At 46.5% G+C, this 10,452-nt stretch overlaps 5 pseudogenes; all 5 read right to left on the bottom strand.

Moving 5' to 3' along the window:
• Positions 1 to 7,659: 7,659 nt before the first annotated feature.
• On the bottom strand, positions 7,660 to 7,778 carry LOC140113239 (5S ribosomal RNA; annotated as a pseudogene).
• A 263-nt stretch (positions 7,779 to 8,041) lies between these two features.
• Positions 8,042 to 8,160, bottom strand: LOC140098402 (5S ribosomal RNA; annotated as a pseudogene).
• A 451-nt stretch (positions 8,161 to 8,611) lies between these two features.
• LOC140112658 (5S ribosomal RNA) lies at positions 8,612 to 8,730 on the bottom strand (annotated as a pseudogene).
• Positions 8,731 to 8,800: 70 nt separating this feature from the next.
• LOC140104286 (5S ribosomal RNA) lies at positions 8,801 to 8,919 on the bottom strand (annotated as a pseudogene).
• An 823-nt stretch (positions 8,920 to 9,742) lies between these two features.
• On the bottom strand, positions 9,743 to 9,861 carry LOC140098391 (5S ribosomal RNA; annotated as a pseudogene).
• Between the last annotated feature and the right edge of the window lie 591 nt (positions 9,862 to 10,452).

Here is a 10,452-nt window from a genome sequence, read left to right as displayed (position 1 = left end):
GTATCGGTTTTGGTGGTAATATGCTGTCCCGTAAAAAATGATAGTGTCTTTTTCCTGGTCTAGATGAGTGTTGAAGATTTGTATGATGTGATTTGGTGTTGATACATTATGCGTATATTCTTGAGGTGGGCCATAGTTTCTTTTATCTTTTGGGGGGTTTGAGGGGTCCCTGCGTTAGAGATGTATTTTCAAACCTCTGTTCTCAAAATCTGTATAGTAGTTGAGAACTCATCCAGTTTTTCTTTTCGTAGTTTCGTTGGTGATTCTGGATTGGTGATTAATGTAGAACTATGGTTGTCTTACTTTTAGGGGAGTCTTGTATGAGTATTGCTGGTATGTCTTTGGTCTGCATATTACTCACTGTCTTTTTTGGTAAAGTTGTATTAACCCTATGAGGCCTGCTTCTTTCAATTGACTGGCGGGTGTTAGAATTGAAAAATGTAGTTACATTTTTATTGTAATTACCAGGTATAGGCGTTGGTTGTTTAGTGATTCTACAATTGTTCGTGTTTTTTTAAAATCATTTTTGCTATTATTTGTTCTATTTTTGAAGTCATTGTTTCTTTGGGTATCATTCCCAAATCTTTTTTTATTTTTATTTTTGAACCAATCGCAACTCTGTCATTCAGATCTTGTCTATCACGTCTGTGGAGCAGAAGGCAACCCTGGTAGAGGGACAAAATGAGACGTCTTCGAAAAGCAGTCAGTCATGGTATTGCCAGATGATGGCGGCAGATCCGTAACAAAGTCCATAGCTACATGAGACCATGGGCTGGTAGGCAGGGTAACGGCAACAGAAGACCAGCAGGTTTTAGTCGTGAGGGCTTGTTGCGAGCACAAGAGGCACAGGAACCCACAAAATCCCAAATGTCCTTGACCAAATCAGGCCACCAATAGAATCGGGAAATTAAGGCCACAGAGCGCTGCACCCCAGTGTGCCCAGCCACACAAGAAGAATGTCCCCAGGTCAGGATCCTCTTTCGAAGACCAGGTCGAAGACCAGGTCTTGCCAGGAGGCAGTTGCCGGAGGTCCACCGGCGCTGCAAGCACGAGTCCCTCTGGAGGAAGAATATGTCTCGGAGCAGGGTCCTCCCCCATAACATCAGAAGCACGGGACAAGGCGTCAGTCTTGATGTTTTTCTCAGCAGGACAAAAATGGATTTGAAAGTCAAAGCGAGAAAAGAAGAGGGACCACCGGGCTTGACGTGGATTCAATCGCTGAGCCGTCTGTAGATACTGAAGATTCTTGTGGTCCGTGAAGATGCAGACTGGAAATCGGGCTCCCTCCAGCAGATGGCGCCACTCTTCCAAAGCAAGCTTGATAGCCAGAAGCTCCCGATCACCGATAGAAGTATTTGTCTCCGCGGAGGAGAAGGTTTTGGAGAAAAAGCCACAAGTGAGAGTTCGGCCCCTAGGCCCCTTCTGGGTAAGGAGTGCCCCAGCGCCCACGGAGGCATCAACTTCCACAAGGAACGCCTTTCCAGTAACAGGTCGGGTAAAAACAGAAGCAGAGGAAAAAGCAGACTTTAATTTCGTGAAGGCCTCTTCTGCCGCTGGAGGCCAAACACGGGGATTAGCAGCCTTCTTCGTAATCGCCACCATCGGCGCGACCAGAGATGAGAAATGTGGAATAAATAGTCTATAATAATTGGCAAAGCCTAGAAATCTTTGTATAGCTCACAGTCCCACTGGGTGTGGCCATTGAAGAACTGCAGATAACTTGGCAGGATCCATCTGCAAGCCTTTATCAGAAATTATGTAGCCAAGGAACAAAAGGCTCTTCTGATAAAACTGGTACTTCTCCAGTTTGGCATAGAGATGGTTCATCCTGAGGCATCCTGAGTACTTGCTGTACGTGGGACTGGTGAGACTTGAGATCAGCATAATACACAAGAATGTCATCAAGGTAAACCACAACACAACCGGAAGATATCATTCACAAATTTTTGGAAGACGAAGTCTTCCATTACAAAGTCCGATGGGAATAACTAGATATTCAAAATGCCCATCACGAGTGTTAAAGGCGATCTTCCACTCGTCACCCTTCCTGATACGGATGAGGTTGTAGGCCCCACAAAGATGGTGAGGAGGATTTGCGAATGGAGCCTCTTTGCAGATTCTCCTTAACATATTCAGACATAGCGGCAGTCTCTGGTACCGAGAGCACGTTCACCTGACCCCGTGGAGGAGAAATACCAGGCAGCAGATCAATTGGACAGTCGTAGAGATGATGTGGAGGAAGGGTCTCAGCCTGTTTCTTGGAGAACACGTCTGTGAAGTCCAGATATGGAGCGGGAAGCCCCTCCAAAGGCTTAAGAGACACGGTAGAAACTCTGACAGGAAGTGGATGAGAGGAACAACCCGGACCCGGAAAATCTCCCCAGAAGACCAGTCCAGCACAGGGGCATGACGTTGTAACCAGGCGAGGCCTAACAGGAGAGCGGGGTAACAAACAAAGAAAGTCTCTCTTTATGTAGAGCGCCAACTTGCAAGAGCAGGGGTTCAGTCTGGAACCAGATGGGTACGGAAATAATCTGGCCACTGACCGCGGCAATGGACAATGGCTTCTCGAGACTAACCACCGGGAAGTGGTGCTGGGAGACCAGGGCTGCGTCCACAAAGTTTGCTGTAGAGCCTGAGTCCAGGAATCGTCAAGCGTGGAGAAGCTTTGCTCACGCTTCTCCCAAGAACCATCATACTTGCCGGACAAAGAGAGACATAGCCTGGGTTCAGCAGCAGGAGGATAAGCCGGGGCAGCAGGATTCGCAGGAGCAGCCTCATGAGACTGTTGCTCATGCTGGGTGGCTAGCAGCTGTTGCAGCCTGGCGGTGACTTTCTGTAGCTGATTCCGCTGCGCGGCAATCCGCAGGGATTGATGAATCACAATGGTGGCAAAATCAGGATGACTGGGAGGCGGAACCTTGGCAGGATCCATGGGCGGATCTTACTGTCAGGATCAGTGGATCCTCTGGACCACCACGGGAGATGGAACTAGCCGACACCTGGGACCGGAGCTCGCCGCAAAGCGGGTTGGACTTGCTGCGGCAGGATACCACCAGGTCGTTCCACAGGTGCGACTAGCCCGCAGTGGCTGCCAAGGTTGAGTTACCTTAGCGGAAGACAGTCAAGTCAAGGCTCAGGGTCAGGGCAGGTGGCAGGTGGCATCTGCAAGGTCAAGTCCAAATCCGGGGTCAGCAATGGGAGGTCCAGGCAGGCACACAGGACACAGCAACACAGAGGAACTTGGGTAACAAACAGGAACGCAGGAATACACAGGAACGCAGGAATACACAGGAACGCAGGAATAATCACCAGGAAGCTTTCTCTCAGGCTGTGAGGCACAAAGATCCGGGAGGGCTTAGGGAATTAGGGATATATGGCCCTTTAAATCTGGAGAAGCTGTCGCGCACGTGCCCTAGCAGTCAGGGACACGCACGCACAGTGGAGGGAAGCAAGCCAGGAGGTGAGGTGCGCTGGAGACGTGCTTTTCCGTATTTTGAGAATCGACTGCTTTAGGGATAAATACTGTTTTGAATGAAATTTTGCAAATTTTACATCAACCCATTTATATAATCAACCCATTTTCAAATCTGCGCCCCTCAAACTATCAGAAACAGGTTTTAGGAAGAGTGTTAACCCCTTGTAATCAATGGTTACATTTTGACGGTTATACGTTCATTTATCCCTAAAATTTACACATTTCCAAAAGATAAAAAGAGAAAACACATCTTACAATTTGTTCTTCAATTTCTCCCGAGTACAGAGACCCCCCATATGTGTCTGTTACTTGTTTAATGGGCGCACAGTGAGGCCCAAAAAGGAAGGAGTGCCCTGCAGCTGCCAGGATTTTAGTTTTGTCATTGGCCCCTTTTTTAGGCTATACAATTTTAGCTTTTTCGTTATTTGGGCTATGTGATGGCATTTTTTGTGAGATGAGATGCTTTTTCCAGTGTTACCATTTTGGGGTTGGTATCCCCTATTGTTGAAAATTTAGGAACTTTTTTTTGAGGGCAGGAGTAGAAAAGCATAAATTCTGTACTGGATTTTTTAATTGTTTTTTTTTTTGGGGTTCACTGTATAGCCTAGTAATCATGTTATCTTTATTCTATGGGTCAATACGATTACGGGGATACCTTACATGAATATTTTTTCTTACATTTTACTAAATTTGTCAAATAAAACCCAAATGTGGGAAAAATCTTTCCTTTTTGCATTGCCGTCTTCTAAATGCCATAACATTGTTAATTTTTTGGCTACGGAGCTGTTTGATGGCTTGTTTTTTGCAGGACATGTTGTTCTTTGCAACAGTATCATCCTGGAGTACATATGTTTTATTGATCACTTTTTATAGCATTTTTTGTGGGATTGAATAGGTAAAAATCATACAACAAGTTTTTTTAACGGCGTTCATCGTGTGGGTTCAATATTTATTCTACGGATTGTTAAGGATGTGGTGATACTAAATATGTAGGGTTTGTGTTAAGATTTTGACTTTTTTTGCTTTATATGTCTCTTTATGGGGCTTTTGGGCATTTTTATTGATTTATTACTTTATTTTCTATTTAAAATTTTTTTTTTACTTTTTCATAGAGATGAGCGAGCACTAAAATGCTCGAGTGCTCGTTATTCGAGACGAACTTTTCCAGATGCTCGAGTGCTCGTCTCGAATAACGAGCCCCATTGAAGTCAATGGGAGACTCGAGCATTTTTCAAAGGGACCATGGTTCGGGAATAAAATGTGTTAATTAATTGAAAAAGAATGTCTTCTGATAAGTTAGCAGATGTATGCAAACATCTGCAATCTATTCTTCACTGTTCCGCGCGTATATTATCTCCCGACAAGTTAACAGATGTGAAGAACAGTGAAGAATAGAATAAAAACAGTGACCACAGGATCATTTAAGTGAAAAACACAGTGAAGAATAGATTGCAGATGTTCTGCACATCTGCTTACTTGTCGGGAGATACGCTGTCCCGGGATCCGCTGCTCTTCTTCCACTGAAGTCTCCCCGATGTCTCCGTGCCCCTCGATGTCTCCGTGCCCCTCGATGTCTCCGTGCCCCTCGATGTCTCCGTGCCCCTCGATGTCTCCGTGCCCCTCGATGTCTCCGTGCCCCTCGATGTCTCCCCGTGCCCCTCGATGTCTCCGTGCCCCTCGATGTCTCCGTGCCCCTCGATGTCTCCCCGTGCCCCTCGATGTCTCCCCGTGCCCCTCGATGTCTCCCCGTGCCCCTCGATGTCTCCGTGCCCCTCGATGTCTCCGTGCCCCTCGATGTCTCCGTGCCCCTCGATGTCTCCGTGCCCCTCGATGTCTCCGTGCCCCTCGATGTCTCCCCGTGCCCCTCGATGTCTCCCCGTGCCCCTCGATGTCTCCGTGCCCCTCGATGTCTCCGTGCCCCTCGATGTCTCCGTGCCCCTCGATGTCTCCCCGTGCCCCTCGATGTCTCCCCGTGCCCCTCGATGTCTCCGTGCCCCTCGATGTCTCCGTGTCCCTCGATGTCTCCGTGCCCCTCGATGTCTCCGTGCCCCTCGATGTCTCCGTGCCCCTCGATGTCTCCGTGCCCCTCGATGTCTCCCCGTGCCCCTCGATGTCTCCGTGCCCCTCGATGTCTCCGTGTCCCTCGATGTCTCCGTGCCCCTCGATGTCTCCGTGCCCCTCGATGTCTCCGTGCCCCTCGATGTCTCCGTGCCCCTCGATGTCTCCGTGCCCCTCGATGTCTCCCCGTGCCCCTCGATGTCTCCCCGTGCCCCTCGATGTCTCCGTGCCCCTCGATGTCTCCGTGCCCCTCGATGTCTCCGTGCCCCTCGATGTCTCCGTGCCCCTCGATGTCTCCGTGCCCCTCGATGTCTCCGTGCCCCTCGATGTCTCCGTGCCCCTCGATGTCTCCCCGTGCCCCTCGATGTCTCCCCGTGCCCCTCGATGTCTCCGTGCCCCTCGATGTCTCCGTGTCCCTCGATGTCTCCGTGCCCCTCGATGTCTCCGTGCCCCTCGATGTCTCCGTGCCCCTCGATGTCTCCCCGTGCCCCTCGATGTCTCCGTGCTGCCGCTGCCCCATGTCTCTGTGCTGCTCACCGTGTTCTTCACACATATATATTGTTCTTCACATACTATTTTGTTCGCACCGTTCCGCGCGTATCTTCCGACAAGTAAGCAGATGTGCCGAACATCTGTAATCTATTCTTCACTGTGTTCTTCACTGTGTTTTTCACTTAAATGATCCTGTGTTCACTGTGTTCACTGTTTTTATTCTATTCTTCATTGTTCTTCACTGTGTTTTTTTAATTAAATGCTCGATCTCGAGCAGGGGAAATACTCGTCCGAGCAACGAGCCGTCTCGAGTACCTTAATACTCGAACGAGCATCAAGCTCGGACGAGTATACTCGCTCATCTCTACTTTTTCACTATTTCCACCATGGGACATAAACAAGCAGTGTCAGCCTAGATGTCACAGATCTTTCAAGCAGTGCCTACAGGCAGCTCTGGGGTCCTGATTGGACCCTAGGGCTGTCATTGCAACAATCGGTGCCCCCGAAAATGGCGCTGGGGGGGGGGGGCTAGAAGGTTAGTCAGTGAATACAATACTGATCTGACACAGGAATAAGTAGGATCTCCTATGGGTTGAGAATAGACGTAAAATCTGGTTGTAGAATTTTCCGGCAGATGTGTTCAGCTCTGGGCAGCACATCCCCCTCACTGAGCCCATAAAAACATCAGTTACTTACAATATAATGTCACCTGGATAACACAATGTCCCACACTGTGCTTCTAAAAAGTCTACATAACAAAACAACTCTGTGCCCCCAGCATATATCAAAAATAACTTTGTTACCCCCAAATATACTACACTCCCTGAATAAATTATACTGTGCCCCTAAAAAATCATGTGTGCTATTAATTACATAATATTTAGTTTCTCTGTATTATATTAATATTATTACATAATAATATTACATAATATTTAGTTTCTACAGGGCCCCCTTTAGTGTATTAATTTACCTATTTCATGTCCCTTCTAATTATTTTTATACACTGCCCCTACTAAAGAATGTGTTATATAACAATCTACTTATTCTTTTTATACACACTGCTGCTTAAAGGACATCTACCACCAGGATAAAGAATTGTAAACCAAGCACACTGACATACTGGTGAGTGCCCCCTCTGGCAGGTTCTGCTTTTCTTTTAGCTCCTTAGGACCTTATTTTACAATAAAAAGGTTTCACAGATTATGCAAATGAACCTCAGGGGCTCCAGACTCTAAGCCTTGAAGGCTCATCTGCATAATTTTTAAAACCTCTTTTTACGAAGCTACAAGAAGAGAAGCTTGTGCCAGAGGGGGCACACAACAGTACGTTAGTGTGCTTGGTTTACAATCTTCATCCTGGCGGTAGATTTCCTTTAATCAATGATTTTATGCAAATGTACTAAATGTATTAACATTTTTATAACTTGTCCTAATTATACATAAAATCATGTCCAAATTATATATGTACAATTTATTAATTATATTTTTATATATAATATATAGCTGCATTGCTGCTGCGATCTGACAAGAACCGGCACATTCAGCTTAGAATGGCCGATGACAGCAGCTGCCTAATTTCTACCTTCTTTTACTATCTCATAGAGAAACTAACACAGTTTTCAGGTTCAAAAAGGTCAACAGAATTTGGGATTCCCAGCCAGTCTCCCATGCTGGTACTTTCCAAGCCTTAGGCTGCATTGCTGCTGCGATCTGACGAGAGCAGGCACATTCAGCTTAGAATGGCCGTTGACAGCAGCTGTTCAATTTGAACCTTCTTTTACCATCTTTGACAGAGAAACTAACACAATTTTCAGGTTCTAAAAGGTCAACGGAACTTGGGATTCCCAGACAGTTGCCCATGCTGGTACTTGCCAAGCCTTAAGCTGCATTGCTGCTGCAATCTGACGAGAGCTGGCACAATCAGCTTTGAGTGGCCGTTGACATAAGATGTTCAATTTAAACCTTCTTTTACCATCTTTGACAGAGAAACTAACACAATTTTCAGGTTCAAAATGGTCTACGGAACTTGGGATTCCCAGGCAGTCTCCCATGCTGGTACTTGCCAAGCCTTAAGCTGCATTGCGGCTGCGATCTGACGAGAGCAGGCACATTCAGCTTAGAATGTCCGATGACAGTACCTGCCTAATTTCTACCTTCCTTTACCATTTTTGACAGAGAAACTAACACAATTTTCAGGTTCAAAAAGGTCAATGGAACTTGGGATTCTCAGCCAGCCTCCCTTGCTGGTACGTGCTAAGCCTTAGGCTGCATTGCTGCTGCGATCTGACGAGAGCAGGCACATTCAGCTAGAATGGCCGTTGACAGCAGCTGTTCAATTTGAACCTTCTTTTACCATCTTTGACAGAGAAACTAACACAATTTTCAGGTTCTAAAAGGTCAACAGAACTTGGGATTCCCAGCCAGTCTCCCATGCTGGTACTTGCCAAGCCTTAGGCTGCATTGCTACTGCGATCTGACGAGAGCCGGCACATTCAACTTAGAATGGCCGATGAAAGCAGCTGCCTAATTTCTACCTTCTTTTAATATCTCATAGAGAAACTAACACAGTTTTCAGTTTCAAAAAGGTCAACAGAACTTGGAATTCCCAGCCAGTCTCCCATGCTAGTACTTGCCAAGCCTTAAGCTGCATTGCTGCTGTGATCTGACGAGAGCAGGCACATTCAGCTTAGAATGGCCGATGACAACAGCTTCCTAATTTCTACCTTCTTTTACTATCTCATGGAGAAACTAACACAGTTTTCAGGTTCAAAAAGGTCAACAGAACTTGGGATTCCCAGCCAGTCTCCCATGCTGGTACTTGCCAAGCCTTAAGCTGCATTGCTGCTGCGATCTGACGAGAGCAGGCACATTCAGCTTAGAATGGCCGTTGGCAGCAGCTGTTCAATTTGAACCTTCTTTTACTATCTTTGACAGAGAAACTAACACAATTTTCAGGTTCAAAAAAGTCAACAGAACTTGGGATTAACTGCCAGTCTCCAGGCTGGTACTTGCCAAGCATTGCTGCTGCAATCTGACGAAAGCAGGCACATTCAGCTTAGAAAGGCCGTTGACAACAGCTGTTCAATTTGAACCTTCTTTTACCATCTTTGACAGAGAAACTAACACAATTTTCAGGTTCAAAAAGGTTAACGGAACTTGGGATTCCCAGACAGTCTCCCATGCTGCTACTTGCCAAGCCTTAAGCTACATTGCTGCTGCGATCTCATGAGAGCAGGCTCATTCTGCTTAGAATGGCCGATGAAAGCAGTTGCCTAATTTCTACCTTCTTTTACATTCTCATAGAGAAACTAACACAGTTTTCAGGTTCAAAAAGGTCAACAGGACTTGGGATTCCCAGATAGTATCCCATGCTGGTACTTGCCAAGCCTTAAGCTGCATTGCTGCTGTGATCTGACAAGAGCAGGCACATTCAGCTTAGAATGGCCGTTGACAGCAGCTGTTCAATTTGAACCTTCTTTTACCATCTTTGACAGAGAAACTAACACAATTTTCAGGTTCTAAAAGGTCAACGGAACTTGGGATTCCCAGACAGTTGCCCATGCTGGTACTTGCCAAGCCTTAAGCTGCATTGCTGCTGCAATCTGACGAGAGCTGGCACAATCAGCTTTGAGTGGCCGTTGACATAAGATGTTCAATTTAAACCTTCTTTTACCATCTTTGACAGAGAAACTAACACAATTTTCAGGTTCAAAATGGTCTACGGAACTTGGGATTCCCAGGCAGTCTCCCATGCTGGTACTTGCCAAGCCTTAAGCTGCATTGCGGCTGCGATCTGACGAGAGCAGGCACATTCAGCTTAGAATGTCCGATGACAGTACCTGCCTAATTTCTACCTTCTTTTACCATTTTTGACAGAGAAACTAACACAATTTTCAGGTTCAAAAAGGTCAATGGAACTTGGGATTCCCAGCCAGCCTCCCTTGCTGGTACGTGCTAAGCCTTAAGCTGCATTGCTGCTGCGATCTGACGAGAGCAGGCACATATAGCTTAGAATGGCCGTTGACAGCAGCTGTTCAATTTGAACCTTCTTTTACAATCTTTGACAGATAAACTAACACAATTTTCAGGTTCAAAAAGATCAACCGAACTTGGGATTCCCAGACAGTCGCCCATGCTGGTACTTGCCAAGCCTTAAGCTGCATTGCTGCTGCAATCTGACGAGAGCTGGCACAATCAGCTTTGAATGGCCGTTGACATAAGCTGTTCAATTTGAACCTTCTTTTACCATCTTTGACAGAGAAACTAACACAATTTTCAGGTTCAAAATGGTCTACAGAACTTGGGATTCCCAGCCAGTCTCCCATGCGGGTGCTTGCCAAGCCTTAAGCTGCATTGCTGCTGCGATTTGACGAGAGCAGGCACATTCAGCTTACAATGGCCGCTGACAGCAGTTGTCTAATTTCT

This window comes from Engystomops pustulosus, chromosome 1 (assembly GCF_040894005.1).
Source record: "Engystomops pustulosus chromosome 1, aEngPut4.maternal, whole genome shotgun sequence".
NCBI classification, from domain to species: domain Eukaryota; kingdom Metazoa; phylum Chordata; class Amphibia; order Anura; family Leptodactylidae; genus Engystomops; species Engystomops pustulosus.
This window is presented reverse-complemented; position numbering and strand designations above follow the sequence as displayed.